The following is a 20,950-nucleotide window of genomic DNA, read 5'->3' as shown; positions in this document are numbered from 1 at the left end:
GTGTGCTTAATACAGGAAGTTAGATCATTTACAAAAACCAAGAACAGCAGAGGACCGAGGTTACTGCCTTGAGGAACCCCAGAAGTAGATAAAAAAAGGAGCAGATAATCGACCGGATACTCGCACAAAGTTCAGCCGATGAGATAAGTAACTATCGAGGAGACGACAGTACTTAAGGGATGATAGATCAGGTAAAAGACGAAACAAAGCTTAGTAATAATAATAGGTTAGCGGCATTTGACAACTTCCGGTTCCTTAGAAAATTTCGTTTAGCTGTTGACAAACGGTCGCGATAATGTGCAAGCCTGTCTAAGCATGGTTCTGAAAAATCTAGTCTGGAGTTTTCAGAATTATGCTTCAACAGGCTTGCACCTCATTGTCGTCGTTTGTCAACAGTGAAACGAAATTTCCTGAGGAACTGAAATTTTTCAAACCCCGCTTACCATGTCGGTTTATACAGCCGGAAGTTAGCCAGCTTTCATGGACGTCTGATGTATATCTATACCTGTAGATGAGAAATATAGCCAGTGTAGTACATCTGCTGTCCTGGGTTGTCTTTAACGTGCATCACGCAGTAGTGATACACGACCGCACGCCAGTACGACGCTCATCCAAATCAAAACATGCGGGGGTGGGGACTTAAACCAGGACCACTGGGTTCTACAGAGCGAGCTTTCGCTACACGTGCTTCGAGCCGAGGTGCAGTAACGCGCTCGGCAACTGATCCCCATTCAAACCTTTCTATTTTACCTACGCTTACGGTAATCCTTAGTTGTTGTTTTTATCTTTAGGAGGCGTTCATGCATAGTCGTCAGCACGGGCTGTGTTTAAATTGTTTTAGAGCCCGTCTAGATCCGTATCACCAATTATACAAAGATGAACCTAGCAAACGTCGGGATCCTTAACACGCACTAAACAGGAACACGTACAACACGCCACAGTGCAAACCAGTGACTCTAATGCAAACTAGTGCAAACCAATTATCTCGGTGACCGCAATGGAGCCCAGTAGCTCATGACTGACGAACCCCACCGGTCCACAGTCCATCATGACGCCCAACTCTTTCATCTTCCGTCAAAGCTGTTCTCCCGCGGCGACTGCTAGAGTGCACCCTCGATCAGGCGCTCATCGAGGTCGCTTGACAGGCCTCATATCCGGGCCTCTGCCCCGCGGCCCCCGGGGGTCTTGGGGACTCTATCCCGTGCCTAATGAGGTATCGCACAGCACGGGAAGCCTGATTCTATCAGCCGCATTTATCCCAGCCTTAAGGGGGTCAAGAGCGACCCGACGGCAAACAATCTTTCCCGGAGGAAAGCTTCTGGGGCCCAAGCTTACAATGAGGTTCCCCGCGATTGATGACCCTATAGCTCCCCGGCGAAAGTCCGCAAGCGCGGTGCCTTCCTGTGCTTAAGATTTCACAGCGGGACAGAGCCTCTAAGGTTACTTCGCATTTTCCATTAACGAGGACCGCGGCGAAAAGACGGCAGGCACAATCGAATTCTAAGCCTTAAAGGGGCCCTGTAAGCCTATTTAAGCGTCTAACTTTTTTGCGGTTTCCACTTCTCTTAAGGTTCGGGCAAGCCAGCAGGCATGGAAAGAGTAACTAAACATAAGTGCGTCATATTTTAACAGGACAACGCGGAAACCTCCTCCACCTACGGGGGCGACCCGCGGTGCCGAAAGCGCGCGATATGGGACGTGTTTGGTCCTGGGCTTACTACTGGTCGGAGCCGCTAAAAGCTTCTTTTTTGTTGAAATACAATATATAGGTGACGCGCATGGTTTCAATTATTCATAAAAGTAGTTTTTGTTCACTATTCTAGACCGGAAAAGAAACAAATGCAGTTTACAAAGTACGGAAACAAGAAATGACCCGTCGACATACCCGCCATCAAGCGGTGGAAAAAGCGGCGCATACTAGAAAGGTGTAGTGGGATCAGACATCAACGAGTGGCGAGCGTAGAAAGGTCCCGGATGTACGCGGCGGCGATGCGGTCGTGTGGACTGGAGGATCCGACCGGTTCCGAGCGTTCCCAAGGCCGCGAGCAGGTTTGGCTTGCGGTTTTGCCTTTTAGCTGTACGGCAGCGCGAAGTGGCTCCCGTTCTGAGCTGATCTTTACCCCGTGTTTGCTGTCGTTTGTGGCCAATAAAGTGTCATGCCGAATTAGTGTTTAATCGCGCAGCAAATGTAATGCGAGCCGCCCTGGCTGCCCGCTTCATACAGCCTAGCCAGGACATGCTTTAGTGGCGCCCTCTTGAGCCGTCGACACGGAGTGCGGCAGCCCTGACCGCTCGCTGAGCTCACTACCCCTCCCTTAGTTCACGGCCACTCAAGCAACCAAGGACGTCATGAAGGAGGTTATTTTTTGCCTGTTCTTGTAGTTTAATTTGCCTGTCACTTTTAAAATACAGCGAAATTCGAGAAAAGAAAAGTTTCATTAAGTTACTACGTTAAGTGCGCTCAGGTTCGGAGCAAATTAAAAACCAGTAAAAAAGCCCTTGCAGGGCCCCGTTAAACAATGATCGGGATGCATGAACATTTGTGCAGCCTTCAGCTATGAGCACGGGTCTGCAGTCTTTGCAGTGGTTCAAGCTAAAGTGGAAAGGCGAGTGCAAAAAAAGAGCGTAATTCTGAGCACGTGCTTCACCGCCCTTTTTTCTGTTTTTATATTGTAGTCATGGTCAGAAATAAGTTAAGAATGTGCCAGAAAATGTGAGCTTTCTAGTTTCGGTAGCACGTCGGGTCTTACGAGAACACCCAGTTAAATCACGATGAAATGCAAAGACTGCCTGCTGGAAGCGGAGCTTCTAGTACATTTTTAACGTGTATCAGACTGTGTTTTTTATTTGAAATAGGTTTTCACCTAGATCGTCATGTTTTACTATTTATTTATTTTTTACTCTTTTCTCTTTTTCTCTTTTATTTATTTTAGTATGAGTAGCCCTCTGTTCTTCCAACGAAGCCCTTCCTCCCCGTTTTTATGCGCATAAATTAATAATGACAGAGCAAGCAACATGGAAAGAACCCGTTCGTCTTCATTCATATTTATTACTTTATCGATCTATTTATTTATCTATATATTTATTACTATCGATCCCTAGATGTTTTTTTTTTTTTGTTTTTTTGCTTTGCTTGGTTTTAGTGAAGATGGGTGGTGTCGTTTGCAACACGGGTCAAATAAAAAAAAACGAACATGACCGATCTCGCGCGAAGCAGAAAACGTGAGTGCACCCCCCACACATCAAACACGTGCGCGTGTGCGTGGGCTGAACGCCGCTTTGATATTTCTATATGGGAGACAACGTTCGGATTTCCGAACACGATAGGCGGTGAGCTGTTTGTGTACGAGTCTAGGAGCAAAGTTCGGTATCGGATGACTCTGTCATTTTGCCGAGGTCCTCGGACGCTTCACGTGTGTTCACTTTTACGCAATACTGCTTATAAAAGGCTGGAAAACACGCCTGGAAAGAGCTGCTTGGCGGACTGTGCGCATTCACAAAATCGATAAGCCGTATTTTTATTTTTATTTTTTTTTTAGCAAAACGCAATGTTCGGTCTCTTAGAAGAGTTCTACTTTTTTTTTTCTTCTTTTTTGTTTTCAAAAACTTACATATATGATATACAATTTTCATTGTATTTACAGCTATTTAAAAGATAAACAGCTCACTTCCAAAGTACCAGGAAGAGAACATGTTTATTCGCCCGTCCAAAAAATAAAAAAAGCTTTTGCTTTTTGTTTTATATGTGCATTTAGATTTTTGGTTAGGTTAGGTAACGTCGGGCTGGGTGAGGTTGCACTGCCATAAATTAAAAAAGTGCAGTACCGAGGCGAGGAAAGAGATATAAAGCATCAGTAACAAAATTAATTAGTTCTAGTTTTGATCCTGAAGCAGTTGCAATCGACCAATAGAGGCTGGATAAAACAAGGGCGCAAAATAATCCGTACCGATGTTTGTTATTGTTGAACGAGCCCGGAGAGAGACAGTGGCCTGCAGTGAACGTAAACCTTAGGCATATTTCCGTTTAATTCTAGAAATTACATCAGCAAGGACCACATGCTTCAAAGCATCAATACGGCGGAAAACCGAGAAAAAGGAGAAGATAAAAGCGCGCGAGGAGATCAGAACACTGAGCATCGATTTAAATGATTAGTGGGTAGTCGTAAAGACTATCAGCCTTTGTTTATACTCACCGCTTGAACACTGTGAGCAAAAGTACTTCTATTGCGGTGTATAATTGATAATGACTTCCCCGGTATACTGCACAAAAAGCTATCATCAGACCCTTGCCTGATGATAGCCCAACCTGCTAGTGGACCCGAAGCTTTGGTGCGCCCAATTTTTAAAACTCCCTAAGGAGGACCGACTAGTCTAAAAACGACCCACGACGCAGGTCCATGGATGATGATGATGATGATAGGAACGATAAAGAGGCACGAAGAGAATAATGCTGACGACATATCACCGTAGTGACTCTACATCAGAGTATCGAGAAATATCCGGTTACGCTCCACTTGGGACTCCTTTCTCTGGCGTAATCGTCCCCGCCCTTTTCGAGTTAAGGCCTCCGGTACTCTAGTTTAACGAAACGAACTCGTGTCGTTGGACTCGGTTGTCTCGTTCCCGTGTAAACTCGAAGCGCGCGAGACTCTAGAAGTTGGCTTTCTTAGAACGTGCTAGACTTCCGAGAAAGACTGGGTCTGCCGACAGAGAGACGAGCTGGAGCAGGAACGGAACGGCGCGCGGGCAGCCTTACGGATTCCAGTGCGCGCGGAGAATAAAACTCCGTGCAAAGACAATAGAAATACAAAGATTGGGTGAGAAAGAAGGAAAGAAAGAAAGCGAGAAGGAGAGGAGAAGGAGCGGCTGCTCCCGCAGCGTCTCTTCTCGGCGTCTATCGATCCAGGCTACACCACGCTTCACTTTTCGATGGACCGCCGCCGACGCTACGAGCCACCCATAGTTTGTTTCACCTTAAGGAGGTACTCCGGCGTTTTTCTCATAGCCCCCGATTTGCCTAAAATTTTGCTAAACACACCAACAAACATCGCTGAAACAGTAATCCAAATATTGGGTCAAGGTCGTTTCTTTTTTTTTTCTCTCGAAGTTATTGCATTTACAATGTTGGTCCTCACCGCGTTTTTCAAGGTGAGAGTCTCTACTGGCAACATTGAAAAAGTGATATTATGGGAAGGCAGGAGTTCACTTTTTGAACTATAGACTTTACTTTGAACTGATTGCAAGCAGTTTTATGGCGCAAAACGAATGCTTTGAAAGCTCACTCCAGCACCCGCTTGGCAGCACGAAAGAAATTATCGGCATAGTCTAATTTTAGACTGTCCGCTCGATTTGCAAGCCTACCTTCCACTGACGTCACAGCACTGAAAAGCGTGAGTATTTTCGAATGTTTGTTGCGTTCGGCCTTAATGTGAGACGAAGTATATGCAACGCAGCACGGTGCACGTTTCACGTAACTGAAGTGCCCCGCGTGCCGCTGCGACCTTCCTGTGGGTCACGTGACACTCTTATATCATTAGATTGACTCCGATGGATCGTAGTGTCTACTGCGCTACGTCGTAAGGCAAAACGAATTGAAGAGCTCGATCAAACATAGAGAGTATTCCTCCGGCCCACCCGGCTTTCCTAAAATCTGTATTTCGCCTCTCTTGTCGCAAGCGTCAATTCATGTCGCAAACGTCGGTAATTTTTTAGGGGGGGGGGGGGGGGGGGAGGGGGGGCGGGGGGATTGTTGTTTAAGAGCCCAGATGGTGACTGTCCAGGAGTCGTGTGCGGCATTCGGGTCATATTGCGGTAACGCACCGCAGCTGAAAACACGTCGAACGAAACTTCGCGCTGCAGAGCTATTGGACCCTGGGTTCAATCCCCACCCCTTTCCGTTTCGATCTGAATAGGACCTAGATGGGTGAGGCGTGCAATCGTGTACCACTACTGCGTGATGCACGTTCAAGACCCTAATAGAGCGCTGGCTAAATTTCTCTTCTACAGCGGAGAGAACAAGACGACCAACGAGGATGGCTAACTTCCCCTTTTACAAACAAACTCACAACACAATCACACTAAAGAAAACTCTCACAGACCGTTTCGGTCATCTCTGGGGAAACATTCTTGTTCGTAGAACACGTTATGGGACCGTGAACGTCAGTAGAATGCGGTTCGTTGGCAAGTTTAATCGCGCGTTCTTTAACCTACGTTCACGGCGTCGTCTTTAAACCGCCAACCGCTTGAAATATCTGATTCGCTCGAGAAAATTGGCGAAGTTACCACCATCGCTTTCTGTTCTAGCCGCTAAGTGCCGCCAATTTCGCTGGAGCCGCTAAAACCGAGGCTAATCAACTCACGCCGCATCACGCCCCGTGGTCACATGACCCCTCACGCAATGCAATTCGCCACATCACGTGACGTGGTGTGGCGAGTTGTGACGTGATTACGGGACTCTGATTGCGTCGTGCTAATCACTTCACTTCCGTATTTCATTTTCCTGTCGCTCTTAGCTTTCGTTTTTTTTTTTTTGTAACATTCCTTTTTTACATAGCCTTGCCTATAACGTTTCTTCCGTTAAAATGGCCCCTAGGGAACGCGAATGGGGGTGAACAAACAGCTGGGAAAATATCGCGAAAGAAAGTATTAATAATACCTATTAACAAAAAAAAAATATATATATGCTCAGTAGTATTACTTGTCTTACTTCTTTAGTTTTCATTGTAAGTTTGCCTCTAAATAAAAAAAAAATAAAAAACGGCGCCCAGAAAGGGGGAGAAAAGCGAGGGTGTGTATTTGAATAAATACGGTAGTCAATGTAGTTCGCGTGCAGCTGTCGATCGAAAGAGCAGCGAACTTTGACTTTACTCGGGTTCCAACACCGTTAAAGAGCAGCGCCCCTTTTAACGCATAGCTGTAGGTTTTCATAATACTTGTGGGCGGTTGTTTTTGCGGTTTATAACATTAAAATATTAAATTTGGTAGGTCCACAGAACTTGTGGAAAGCATTTTTATTGGTAGACTGCGCTTTTTCTGGCATTTTACAATAAGTATATTTACAGGCTCAATACACTACCGGGTATAGAAGTGGTAGGAGAAAAAGGCCTTATCCCAACTGAAAGTTTTTGCTATAATTTATTTCTCAACCTTTTAGTTTATTTATTTTTAGTTTCCACTGTAAATATAACTTACTCTTACTAAAGCATCATTTCTAAACATAAGGTTCTCTGTTCCTTTTGCGCACTGTCCATTCTTATTACAAAGCAAATAAGTGGTCTGCTCAAATGTCAGATAGGAGCCCTCGGTAATTAAAAATAAACTGATTTAAAGATGCAATCACTTTTTTGTTTAGTCATGTGTTAACAGATCTGGGCATCTACTCCAAACGCGTCAATGGCTGCTCCAAACGAATGTGGAGCACAAGTTCTCCTGCTTCTTACGCAGGGGTTTCGGTGACGTCAGAATGTCGAGCTTTGATTGGCTCTGATTGGAAGGATAGCGGGTAGACCTCAAGGCAGTTCGATTGAAGCCTGCCCGCTATCCTTCCAATCAGAGCCAATCAGCGCTCGGCGGTCTGACGTCACCAAAACCCCTGTTTGAGAAGCAGACGAACTTGCCCTCCGCATATTTTGTCTGCTACAGAACCTTCTGGAAGTTGTCAAATGCCGCTTCCATCACTGCTACAGTGGGGAACAATATCGCCATACTCTCGTAAACTGAGCTCCTGCTGTCTAATCAAATAACGACTAGTTTTATTATTTGACTTTAATTGCGAGCGTAGCCGAAGCTCCGTGTTTTCAGTGAGTATTTGTTTCCAGCGTCTCTACCAAACACGCTCCCCGTGCACTGCCAGCTTCATTCAGGCGGTTCAAGGCAACATGTTCGTGCTGATAACTTCGTCTTTGCTTCCACATTTCTTTTTTCCTGGCCGGATCCTCGGCACGGGCGTAGCATCGCTTTGCCTGCTGTGTCAGTAGCCTCAAAAACCCACAGAAATAGAATGTCAGCCAAAATCACGATATTGTAATGGTCAAGAACCGTCACAGCTAAGACTCAAGCCGAAAACACTCTTTCCCGTCCTTCCACATAACAAAGACTAAAAATAAAGAAGGAACTCACACCTATTCCGGCTATTCTTTTTTCTTTTTTTACTGTATTTACAGCAACAACAAATATGGAACTGCCGTGCAGTACTGCCATTGCTTAAATAAAGATCGAAAAGTATTATCTCTACTAAAATGTAACGTGCGTGTCTCGTAAATTGTTCCATTGCCATCATTTCACAGCAGTACGGAGATTTGGCCCACCGGGATATTCTTTGGGCGACCACCGCACGACTCCAAAACGAACGATTTGGATCTATGGCGTTCTCTCCCCATCTTGTCCCCAAACTCCCCATTCCAGGCACGTTGCACCAAAAACCCTGGAGGCTGTCAGGTGGGCCCTAAACCGATCTGCCAATTGCGCCACAAAAACCGAGCTCCTCTTCCCCAGACACAAACTCCACAGCAACGCTTTGTTGCTTGCACTCTGCTTCTGTGTTCCTCCCAGAAAAGAAAAAAAAAATACCGGGAGGCTGTTCCCCATTGTCTGGTGATCAGGGGAAGAAGACCCGATGGCTCGGGGAGGAGACTGCCTCATTCATCCCTTTTCTTTCGTGTTTTGTTTTTTTGTTATCTTTGGGAAAAGACGCGGAGTAAGCACGGGGAGGAGTTGCAAAGAGGCACGCTGGCACCCCCGATCTCGAGTTGCTCGTGTTGCCCCTTCCTGAGATATCCCGAGACAACGCGTCTTGGGGAAAGAACGTGGCCCTCTCTCTCACCCTCTCTCTCTCTCTATTAACAAGGAAGAAAGGGGCTCCGCCAAACGAAGCAGAAGAGCCTCAGGGGACACCGTATCGCCCCCCCCCCCCCCCCATTTTTTTCCCCCGAAGCGTTTCTCTGTCTGAACCTGCACGCTCCTGTTTTCTTTGGTCGCGTGCACTGGTGTCCCTGCATTGAAGACGTGCGTTGTAACACTCGCGAAGCCTGAACCCCCACGGAGTGGATATAAATAACGCCAGAAAGGCGTGCTCAAAATATGGTTCAGACGCATTCGTGGCTATCGCTGCGGGCGGTCACAACGCGTAGACTTCTTTTTAAGGGGTGTTAGCATAATACATGCACGGTAATGCTCCTTCTCAGTCTAGGTGGCGATTTCATTCTAGGCACTTGAGCTACAGTAAAACATTATTTTTGTAATAATTTGCAAACTCTGTCCTGAGCATTCCGCTGAGTGGAGAAGAAACACTCTACGGCGGTAAGACTGTAAGGGTTCGTGAAACGCCGCAGGGGAAATTCATGTACGAAATCTTACCCCTGCCCGCTAATCGTCACACGTCAAATAGCATGAATCAGTTATTACTAACTCAAGTAAATACTCAGTAGAAGACGAATGGATTACAAAAAAAAGGAATCAGGGAGCACGCCCCATCAAAAAATGCGTCGCTGACAAGAATGAATTGTGTTGCGCGTGTGTTCATACAGCCGGAAGTTAGTCTGCTTCAACGGGCGACTTGTCTCGCAGCTGTAAATTAGAAATTTAGCCAGTGAAGTACAACCGCTGGCCTAGAGCCTTTAACGTGCACCGCGCAGTAGTGAAACACGGCCACATGCCGGTGCGATGCTCAATCAGATCGAAACTGGCAGGAATGGCGACTGAACGCAAAATTTATGGATTCTGCAGCGCGAGCTTTCGCAAAACTTGCTCCGAGCTGGTGTCCGCTAGCCCACTCGGCCACCGATCCCCCCCCCCCCCCCCTTTCTTGATCGCGCTTCACAAGAGAAGCTAAGTTAAAAGGAACGCATAATGCCGACATTTGTTTCCTAATGGTGTAACGTAAATGGCATTTTTGTACAGACATATGCGATTAAGTGTGCGAAAAAAGTAATCTGTGCTTAAAGTAAATTTTTATCTAAAAACCTAAAAATAAACTAAAAAAAACTAACGGCGTGAGCTTCCTCTCGAGTATAAAGAAATTTTTAAGAGAACAGAGGCGGAAAATCAATGTGGCCGTGCTGACAAAGGGTTTGCCTAAAACGTGACCCGTGCTTATTTTATTGTTCCAATGAATAAGTCATTGACTTTCCGTGATCTCAAAATCGGTGGTTCAACTTCCGATTCTTGGGCATACATGCATTATGAACGGGCTATTTTTTCTTCTTTCTTGTACACCATTGAAATTTCTGACAAAAATGTTGGCCTAACTCAAGGCACCAGGGCGTTATCGAGGATGTTAGTGTTTTTTTTGTTCTTTGTATACGTGTAGGGGACAAAGGAAGAAAGTTGAACGGATTCTATCCATTCCGAGCACGAAACATGTCGGCTTTAACTCCCGACGGCTGGTTCAAACGTGCCGAGAGTAAAATGGAAAGCTCAAACAGGCCTCGGAATTCTATCGATTGACCGCGTCGAGAGAGACGATAAAGAATACAGCGGGTAAAACTTCCCAGAGCTGTGCCGTGGAGAGGAGGGGAACGGGGGCACAAGCGCTAAAGACCGCAAACAAAGAAACCAAGTCCATAGGGCGTCTGTTTACCTCGGAGACCCGCCTTCAATCTTCGTGCCTCGACCCGCGTCTATGAAAAGAAAACGGGCACAAAGAAGCAAACACGCTTTGGGTTGTTCGCCGAGGAGCGCAAAGGTCGTGCAGACCAACAGATGGAGCGAGCTGCTCCGGACGTGCACTTTGCATAGGCACAGTCAGGAGAATGAGTTTTCGGGAGGGCGTCACCATTTTTCTTGAGTTATAAGGGGAACAAAAAAAAATATCTTTGTATTTCGTTTTAATGCAGTTGATCATAAGCGTTTCGTCTAAAACCTGCCACGCCTTCTATTTTAGAACCGGATATTTTGTTTTACTAGTATTCGATGAAAACATTATACTCTTGATGTGACCCAGTTCTAACAGTGAGGCCAGCTATGAACTTGTGCATTAGTCTCCTGGCATTTCCATGACATTCCTGTGTGACTTTTTTTCTTCGTTTTTTTTTTTGTTTTTTTTTGTTTGTTTTGTTTTTAGTAGAGGCGATGTAAATTGCTGCGGAAAAGATATATTGGTGTTTATTCAGCCGAAGTTCGTTCATCTACATTTGCATTTTTTTTTATAACACTGCTGCAGCAAGCAGTCCGGATCCGTACATAAATTCTCTGAAGGATCGGCGAATTTCTGAAATAAACAAAAATGGCGGGTGTCAATTTAATCACCAAGAATAGATATGAGGGTACAACGGATATTCTTTTTAAATGTCATACGAACCAGTAGATTGTCTCTATAGCGATCGGCGCTCTTGCGAAATCCCCCACCAAATTTCCCCACAGTCGCCATCTACCAATGTTCACACGAGTCTCGCAAAAGAATACTCACTTTAGTTTTGTCCGCGCGGAATTTTTAATTGATTCGGTGAACATCACCTCAAAGTTGTCAATTTCATACCTCTAAAAACTAAAAAACTTCGCAAACTTGGTTGCCAAAAAAAAAAAAAAAGCAGTCGGTTCTGGAGTGTCACTTTAAAATATTCTTCTTCGAGCTCGATCATTAACTAAACGAACCGCACTCGCGCTAATTTAATTGATTTGATCCTCGCGCCCGACTCATCGGAGCTACCACATCGTGTTCCGATCGAATTTTCGGCTACACGATGCCGAGCCACATTTAACCTTCGAAAATAATTACTCGAAAAGGTTCCTAATGTACAAAAGCGTTTAAGCTATCATTTTCTGCTTTTTTTCTTCTTTTTTACAATGATTGGCGGGAAGTAATTTTGCATGCGGAGCACAAAAACGGCTTTGGGGCACGGTTCTGATTCCCGGAAACTTTCGATCAAAGACGGGAGAGCACTTTGACTAATTGCTGCTTGCCACGACAAGATTTTTTTGTGCCCTGGCGACCAAATGAATCAAATGGGAATTGTTATGTCCGCGAAAACAAATCAACAAAGTTACACGCTACTGGCGTGTTTCAGTGATGATTGGTCTTTATTATAGCCCTTCATAAACGGAATTAATGTAGAGCATGCAAGGTACACTGTCAGGGCAGGTGCTTGAGGTTACGGAATTCTGATGCAAGCTCACGTATTGTTCATAATAGGCGCTTTGTTTGTTTGTCTGTTTGTTTGTTTGAAGAAGTAAGCGCGCTCGTTTAGAAAAAAACTTCTATGAAGTGCTCTCATTACTTTTGTAATGTTTTAATTAACTTAGTTTTCCAATCTGCTTCAAAATTAAGATTTTCTAAAAAATAAAGTCCTCACAAGAAGATAATTCGCTTCTTATGTCAAATCGTTAAGTAGAGGAATGACAGCAACTGAAATTATACACTGATGAAAGGTTGGAGCCCAGATGTGGAAAGCGAACAACCGAATGCAAGAAATATCGAAACTGCGGAAATATTCCCTCAATTAATATTCCTAAAAAAAAACCTCGCGGGTATTTGTCTGTAAAGATTCCAAGCCTGCCTTTCGTAAACCCGATTTTCATTTTATACACCGTAATTACTTCCATGCTTTGCAAATATTGTGAAACAATTTTCTCCTGTTCCAATTTCCCAACAAGTGATATTACAAGGCGATGAAAAAAAGCTATCTGTTATGTCCAAATATCCAAAATTTTCCCACACGCCACGGCACATCCAATACGGCACCAGGTAGCAAAAAAAGACCATTTGGCTTCGTTTGCTATCTGGTGCCGTGTTTTTGTGATTTGCTTACTGCAAAAGTCGACAAATGTTCTACTTATTTTATTGCAAATTGACGCTTATTATATATCAATTCTTTTAAATTTCTTATGTTCCTGTATTTGGTGTTTAACGGTGTTCATATTGCTATAGTTACGACTTTTTTAAATTACAAAATTCGGATGTCCGCACGTAAACAGACGAAAATGGAAACAAAACCACATTATTTGAAATAAATATTGTTTTTTTTTTTAAACAAAGTCATATAACGCTTTTGGAAGTATAAAAAGCTTGTAATAAATTCATGCGCGATGTTCAAGGGTTTTTCCGCTGCTAATCCCACTTTGGACTTTCTAATAAAAGGCATTAATTGTTACGAGCATCAGCGTACAATACAGGAGCGTTGGCCAATGAACTGCACGCAGTTTCTATTCAAGGCTTTCACTGTTATGAAAGAACTAGGTTCCTTTTTTTTTTGCCTCACAAGTCCACAGAAAGAAAACCTAAAAAATATACGCTTTCACTCGATCAATATGTGAGAAGCCAAAAACCTGAAAAGCAGCTTTCATACTGCACGCCATTAGATTAGCTTCTGTCGTGACCCAAAAATACACCAAATTTAAGCATTAGTAAAGTACTCCAGAGTTATTTTATTTTTGTGACCAAGAAAAAAATCGGTATTTAGCGCAGAAACCTCATTCAACGCACATTTTAAGAGAGGAATCTTTATTGCTTTCATCAAAAACCCATAGCCCTACTTATGGAAAAGAATTCATCACCTTTTTGCGCCATGCCCCTTTCTACTTTCATCTATTTCGCACCGCGAACGTAGATCTCCACTTCTCCAAAAATAAGGGCATTCTTTCGCACCTAGGCCCAAACAAGATTTCGAAAGAACAAAAAAAAAAAAGGTGTACCCGGTCTTTATAGATTGCTACGTCCACGAAACCATAACCGATCCTCACGCGACATGAAGTGGGCGAAACGTCGTTAACGTCTCATTTTCAGAAGAAGAGACACGCTTGCCCATGCTTTGTTGGACAGACGTCAGACCCCAAGTTGTCCAACGCTCGTCAGCAGAATGCGTCACCACACACGAAGAAAGAAGAAGAAAGAGCTACGCGGATAATCACGCGATGTTATATGCTAATAGAAAGCGTCAGCTAATTACCAAAATAAAAAAAAAAATACGTAACGTTTCGCTATCTGGATTATAGAACTGCAAATATATCTGTATTTGAGGTTTCTACTAATGATTGTTTTCTGTGCAATCTAGTTTCCAGTTTTCCAGAAACAATGCAGTTGGATTCCCAGTTCCACAATTCAGATGGTGAAAAGTTTTAGTGGGTTTTCCGCTAGGTTGTGCGACATTTCGATGACATTGCGGGATTGACTAAAAATTATTGTGATGTTGCGCCCAGCGGTATCTCGCGTAAGCCACAATCGATCACACGCAGGACGGCCAGCACCAAACGCGTTCTCGCGCACGTGCTGAATAAATTGCTTGGTCCCACCAGCGTGTTCATTCTTTGCTCGGTAACGTTCTCTCCTATGTGCCGCTTCGTATTTATTTGAAGCGTAATCTTGACGCCGAATGCCTTTCGTCCTAACACCCAGGGAAGGACTGCCGGCGCCTACAAATCGACAACGTTCTTTCTCACGCGCACGTTCACGCCGTCGAGCAGCCGCAACTCGCTCCGGCGTACGCTTCGGTCACCCCACTCTCGCGTGCGAAAGCTTAGAGCGCCGAGGGAACGGTCGACCGAAGGTGAGAAAGGGCGTATGGCGTGGAGCGCGATCACGTGACCCCCAGCGCAATCGCGATCGGCCAAACTCGCTGCTCCTCAACCGCAAAAGTCACCCGCGATAAACCTGCAAATGCTCCGCTTGTTTTTCTTTTTTTTTTTTTTTGCAACGCGACACCAAGAGAGCCAGTGTGCAGATATTATCTGAGGCGTGTTTTCTTCTCGTGTGACGACCATGTCACATTAGTCAAACAAAACACTGCCTTCAGACATGTTCAGAGCACACAATACGTATAAAGCAAACGTGCTTGAGGCGCAGATAGTTCTGTTCTCATGTCTCCAGCGAACGTCGTGTTTTTCGGTAAACATAGAAGAGGGCACTCGCCCCACCCGTGCAACCCTTCCTTAAATCCGCCCCTGCTGCGACAGCGGACGACGTGCATTAGGTTGAGAACAGCAGCGTCGACGTGGAATGCGGGTGAAATTCGGAGAGTAAGTTTGGCAGCGCATCTATTGCGGCTGGCCTGATCCAATATGCAAAAAAAGGGGAAAGGGGAGGACGATGGCCGCCAGGGTGAGCCGCAACCACTTGGTTGCCCCTGGCAACGTGAAAGAATAGGGTTTTGGAGCGATGCGCCGCGGAAAACAGCAATGACTTGGAACACGAAAAAACAGAGATCGCCGCGCGCGCGCGCGCGTGCGAAGCTTTGAGTAACGAGAGACCGACTTGGCGGGCCTCGGTACCTGCAGCGGAAGGGAAAATTGCGGCTCCCGAAATGAAATTGGCGTCGTTCCGTTTCTTTTTGGGAGCCGTCGGATTCGCTTTCGCTGTGACGATGCGTTCGGGAGGACAATAAGCTGTGCGGAAGTGCTCCTAAGGTGTCGTCGTTCGCTTTACCGCTTTCTGTTTTTTTTTTTTTCTGTTCTTTTTTTACTTTTGATATTTTATTCTTAGATTTACTCACCTGTTTTCCTTTCTGCTTTTTTGTTCCGTTTTTTTTTATATATATATAAAAAACAGCGAAGTCATTTTCGTTTATGAGGGTGCATTCCCTGGGTCGGCGTTTTATGCGTGCAATATATGTGAATCTAACGCGCGTATATTTTATAGTATAATGGTAAATGCTCGAAGTTATTATCTAGTTTAAAACAAAGTAAAAAAAATATCGTAATTTTTTTAATTAAGTAAAACCGATATGTTTTTATTTAATTCAGATTCATTTGATTTGAGATAGATCCACCAATCCGTTCGACGAATAAAAACAATGATAAAAAACGAATCACTGTAAACTTAAACTTCTGAAGCACAGATTTTTTAACAACTTTTTACTCTTCCCTGTCATATCTAGAACAAATGCAGCTTGAATGTTTTAGTAACTGAAAGCGCTTTATTTTATTTTTATTTCGCCTTCTTATTTGCTTCCAATAGCGTATTATTTTACCATTCATTTTTCTTACCTTCTGATTGGCTTGCATTAGAGAATTACATAACTGATTGACAAATTCGTTAGTAAAAAAACTCAATGCTCTGATTTGCTCAGAAGAGTCCGCTTTTTGTTCGTGTTAAGCCTGCCATAGATCTTTCTTGCTCGATGATTTGTTTTACTTAAATAAAAAAATAAATCCTCATACGAAGAATAAGATTATAAAACAAAAAAAAGGAGGAGTGGGAGATTATTTATGCGAGAAATGTTTGATTTAAATCACCTTAGTAAAATTGGTGTGATCGAAATCATAGTCTAAGTCACGATTTGAATCATCCTGATTTTTCTTCTCCACCCTGTTTAAAAGAAATGTGGTGGTTTTATGCGTGGGTATCCCCACGCATAAGTAATAGCGAAGTCATTTATGTTTATGAAGGTGCATTCAATCAGTCAGATTTTTTTATATTTGAAACTTGTCCGAAAACAATGCAAGTGATTTCATACTGCATTGGTAACTGCTCGTACGCATTATGTACATAAAACATACATTGATGTGATTACATGTCTGAGTTTTCTATAACGTGAAGGAAAAAGTTACAAACTTTATTTTAGCGATAATTAAATATTGACTCTCATAACACATGGAATTGAAATCTTCTCATAAAGATACCAACTTAGTTTTTAAACATTTACGCAAAGTACTTTTTTTTTAACGTGAGATTTTGTTTCCCCATTATACGAACTGTAAACTCTGAACTAGAACAAGCGTATTGCAATTACTGACTCGATTGTAAGTACGGGCGATGGTTCATAACTTTATATAATCCCAATGACTGGATCAGGTGAAACTTGGACAAGTTGGCTTACGTGACTAATCTATTTTGCATTACACTATTTTGTGGGTGCTCTAGTGCCTAATATTTTATTTAAGGAAAGTCGGTCGGAGCAGCCGTAAACGTCCAGCAGCATATATGCTGGTTTAGGAGACAATTTCTTAAAGCTTGAACATGATATATGTGAGTAAGACTTGCTTTGCCGTTGATTAAAAATAAAACAATGAAATCAGAAGTCTCATGTGCATTCCCTTATAGTATGATAACAAACAGGAATGCCGACGTTCCTAGACGAGGAAGCGAGCAAATTTCAATTTGTAACAGCGATTTATTAATTATTAATACATTTAGATGTCCACATTAAAACAAATGATTTACACAACAATTATTCCAAGCTCTGTCAATGTAGTGAACACATAAACACAGAGGTTCAAACAAAGCGCGGAGGTTCAAACACTCACAAGAAGGCATCCCCTCCACACACCCCCAAACGGCGTTTTGTTAAGCGAGTTGGCTCGTTCAGGAACTCTATCTCCTGCCTAAATGTCTGTTGTCACGCTGAGTCCGTCCCAGGAAGTTCCTTTTGGAATATAAACAATGAGCACAGCGATCGTTGCAACTGATGTCACGCTTGCCTGCACGGCACCACGCCGCTCCTAGCAGGTGCTTCCCCTCTACACGTGGCTTCGTGAGGCAGAGCACCCCTTGCAGAGCGCACTAACGGACTACAACATTGGCGGTGGGACAAATCCACTGAACATTCGATTCATGAGGCAGTTGATTGTCTTTATGTTCAACGTATCCAGAATTATACATTATTCTTTTTAATTTAATTGAATTACCCTCGAATATTTGCGAATGCACACTGTAGTTATTGTAATTTGGATATGGACACGACACAATTTGAGAAAACTCGGTAGTTTTCGCAATAGTTTGCTTTCCTTCTAAAACGTAGGTACGATTCAAAATAAACTAACTAGCCTTAAATATTGTTATAAAAGCTTAATTAATTAGGTACAAAGCGTGCGTTTTACATTCAATGTATTTTCCTCGTTTCTTGTAATCCCATGTAAGAAATCTTTCCACGAACAAGACACTATGCTCCGTTGTTGCCGCAGAAGCAGTTGAAATAGTAACCGCCCAACAAATTCGCAAACACTTATGTTTTATTTTTTTATATTTTTTTTCTTCTTGTTTTTTTTTCAGTCACGTGCCGTAGGGTTATTTTAACGCCCGGGAACAGTACCCATTAAAAGTTGGCGAGCCTTGCCGCTCTCCTGAAGAAACAGCGTGCTTGGACAACCATAAGCGAATTACTCTGTTCCGGTACCATCCCAAAGGTCGCAATTAGAACGTCGCTCCCCACCTCCGCGTAACAAGACAGTCTACTTTTGTGTCCACCCTCGCATCGTAAGGACGGTGTTAAGCAAAGAGCAACGCGTTTCCAGCGGGCTCCCTCGTCTGCAGGTAATCTCTTAATCCGGCCAAGATTGACGGTGCTCTTTAGCCCCACACCAGGCTGGGTTTGGGACTTTCCATTTGCCCGGCGTCGTCTTATCCGCGTTAATCAGCGAAGGGTGGGGAACAAGATTCATGGCCAGGTTCCCAGGTCTCACTTAGAGCGGCAGCCTCCCCACCCCTATTTCCCACATTGAACTATTGGACTAGTGTTGAAGGTTTTGCAGTTCTTTTTTTGTATAGTGCAGACTTGTTGCCAGTGGCAATGTGTTCCCTTTCTAGAAGTTTGGGACGGCACAGTAATTACAATACGGCCATTTTCTTATTGTGCAGGGGAGGCTTGTAGCTAGTTGCAATGCCGTAGAATCCTAGGGAATTCGGAGGGCACAAAACTTACTGTACGATCGTTTTGTGTAGAACCAGTCGTAGCATATGTACGGGGAGAGAGGTTGGCAGTCTTTCGGAGACGCTAACAGTCTACAAACAATGGTGGGGAGGCATATAAGCTGTAATAAAAAGCTTTCCTAGCCACCAGTGTTTTTTTTTTTTTTTTTTTTTTTTTAAGTGGGGAGTGACCTTGGAAAAGGAATGTGTGTCTCTTGATAACAGGGTATAAACCAGCGATTCGCGTTTTTTTTTTTTTTTTATCCGAAAGGTGATCAGATGTAACATAGAAGAAACACAGATCAGCCGAACTCTGTAAGCATAACTGGCTTTGATGGAGCCTACCGAAGACGCATAGCGTGCGGCTATCCGTATCAATTCGAAGAAGAAAAATAAAATAAAGTTCACACGTCTAGGGTGGTAACGCGCACTTCTTAAACGAAAACTCCGCGTGTGTTTTGATGTTCAACTTCCTGTAGCAAAATCAATAAACTTGCATGGCGCTCTAAGTACAAACAAGAAATATGCAAGAACACAGAATGTATGCAATGCTGTGATTTTGCCGAAACTCGTGACTGTGACTCGCAACAATCAGAGAACCCAGGTGCGTTCAATATTTGTGGCCGACGATATTACGAATCCTATTAATGAGTCCTGTTCACACCAAATCTAGGTCTACATTTTCATAAAATGAACCAGTATGTCGACATTCGCACAAAGCACGCAGAGTAGCTAACCAATGACGGTTACAAAAAAAAATCATAGCGACTGACAAGGAACGTATCACGTTTAGCTCTCAGTTAGTGGCTGGTGCCTGTGATCCTCAGCGTTCCGTTCACTAATCAGGAATCATAACGAATCATTATTTTTTCCAAGCATTATTTATTGCTACATCCTAATTCGGCGCCCCTCTTCCCTTCATAACTATGATTGGCTCTCCGTGTGCTTCGCAAGAACATATATACGTGCTGGTACTGCTCGTACAAATGTTCACCTAGATTCCGGTACATTTGGCAAAATATTCCGGTCTAAACCTTGATTTTTATGTAACTATCCCTTTTCAACATTTTTTTTTTTTTTTACGCAGAATTTATCTTCATGCGATATTGTATGATTCGACTGAGCTCGTCGCATTCCGTGCGCCAACTTCAGCGGCATGCGGCGTTTCTGCCGCTCACTGTTGCCAGCCGAAAACCTCGGGTCGCGCTAGGCTCACCGAATCCATGCCGCCACGTACGCACACGCCTCGTGTGTCCTCAGAACATGGCTCCGTCGCGACACTTTTCCTGGATTAAAGTCCGCCCTTTTACACGTTGCAAACAAATCCGTCTTTGATGACCGTCCGAGCACGAAACACCTTGAATATATACATAAGCTCGTGAAAGCTTGCAGAGCGGGGAAAAAAACTGCATGAAAAATTCAATTCAAATGGAAGTAGCGTGTTTCGAAGTCCTTCTGGTCACATATAAGAGGCGTTCATGGTTGGCACTAACGATTGTGGTTTGAGTCGCGAACTCGTGACTGCACAAATGAAACGAGACACAAGGCAGATATCCCGATTATTATAGTGACCACGTAAGGTTGACGGCGCAGGCAAAAAAAGACTACTCTCGATATTTCTGACAGCTAAATGTTTCTAGCTTCAGCTCGTATCCGCGATTGAGAAGTTCGCAGAATAGGCGCGCGACACAGCACTGCCTTTACTCTGAACCTTCGAGCAAAATCTCTCATTCGCGGCCCGTGTGCTTTCGATCTGCCCTCCCTGCGGTTGTCGCGAATCACTTCATCCGCAGTCGTCGTCTCTGCGCTTCGAGGCGCGCCGTGCCACTCACCGGTCTGCCCTTTGCCCAGCGTCTTCTCCAGCCGGTACGGCCCGACGTACTGGAAGTGGTGCGAGTCGGCGGCCGCGGCGGCCGAGCCCGCCGGACCAGCGCCGGGCTCCCGAGCGGGGCCCGCAGACATGGCACATGCCCCGGAGTATCCAGCAGCAGCAGCCGCCGGCTCGGGCCCGATGTGCACGGACCGCGGCCGGGCGTAGCCGCCCCGACTCCTGCTGGCTGCCGCGACGCGCGCACTGGCCGCTACGGTCTCGCCCGTATCCGCCGGGGCGGCAGGGAGCCGACGAGTGCCGCCATGTTGCGCTGCCGTTTTGGGCCTGCTGCCGACCGCGTCCACTGCCGAGGCTCAGGCCCGCAGCCGGACTCGGGCATCGATCCAGGACCCGAGGGGGGCGCCCTTCTGCGGCTGCGCGGAACGAGGGCTCGCGGAGCGAGCCCAGATCTGGGAGAACGGGCAACTCAAAACCGTCCGGAGCTCTCGCTGCGTCATGGTGGCCGCCTCCTGCCAAGCCTTCTGCACTTACTGGGTGCGTCGACGAGGAGGAGAGGACAGAAGCAC

General features: G+C 44.7%; 1 protein-coding gene across 1 annotated transcript in view; it reads right to left on the bottom strand.

Moving 5' to 3' along the window:
* LOC115324323 (serine/threonine-protein kinase BRSK2) overlaps nucleotides 1-20,472 on the bottom strand; it is a 127,418-nt gene extending 106,946 nt beyond the window's left edge. The window contains exon 1 of the mRNA XM_042286343.1: nucleotides 20,386-20,472. The gene's annotated coding sequence lies outside the window, so the exon portion shown is untranslated. The remainder of the gene's footprint in view (nucleotides 1-20,385) is intronic.
* Between the last annotated feature and the right edge of the window lie 478 nt (nucleotides 20,473-20,950).

This window comes from Ixodes scapularis, unplaced genomic scaffold (assembly GCF_016920785.2).
Source record: "Ixodes scapularis isolate PalLabHiFi unplaced genomic scaffold, ASM1692078v2 PGA_scaffold7__128_contigs__length_106722199, whole genome shotgun sequence".
Lineage (NCBI taxonomy): Eukaryota > Metazoa > Arthropoda > Arachnida > Ixodida > Ixodidae > Ixodes > Ixodes scapularis.
Note: the sequence above shows the minus strand (reverse complement) of the source record. Positions and strands in the feature narration are given on the sequence as shown.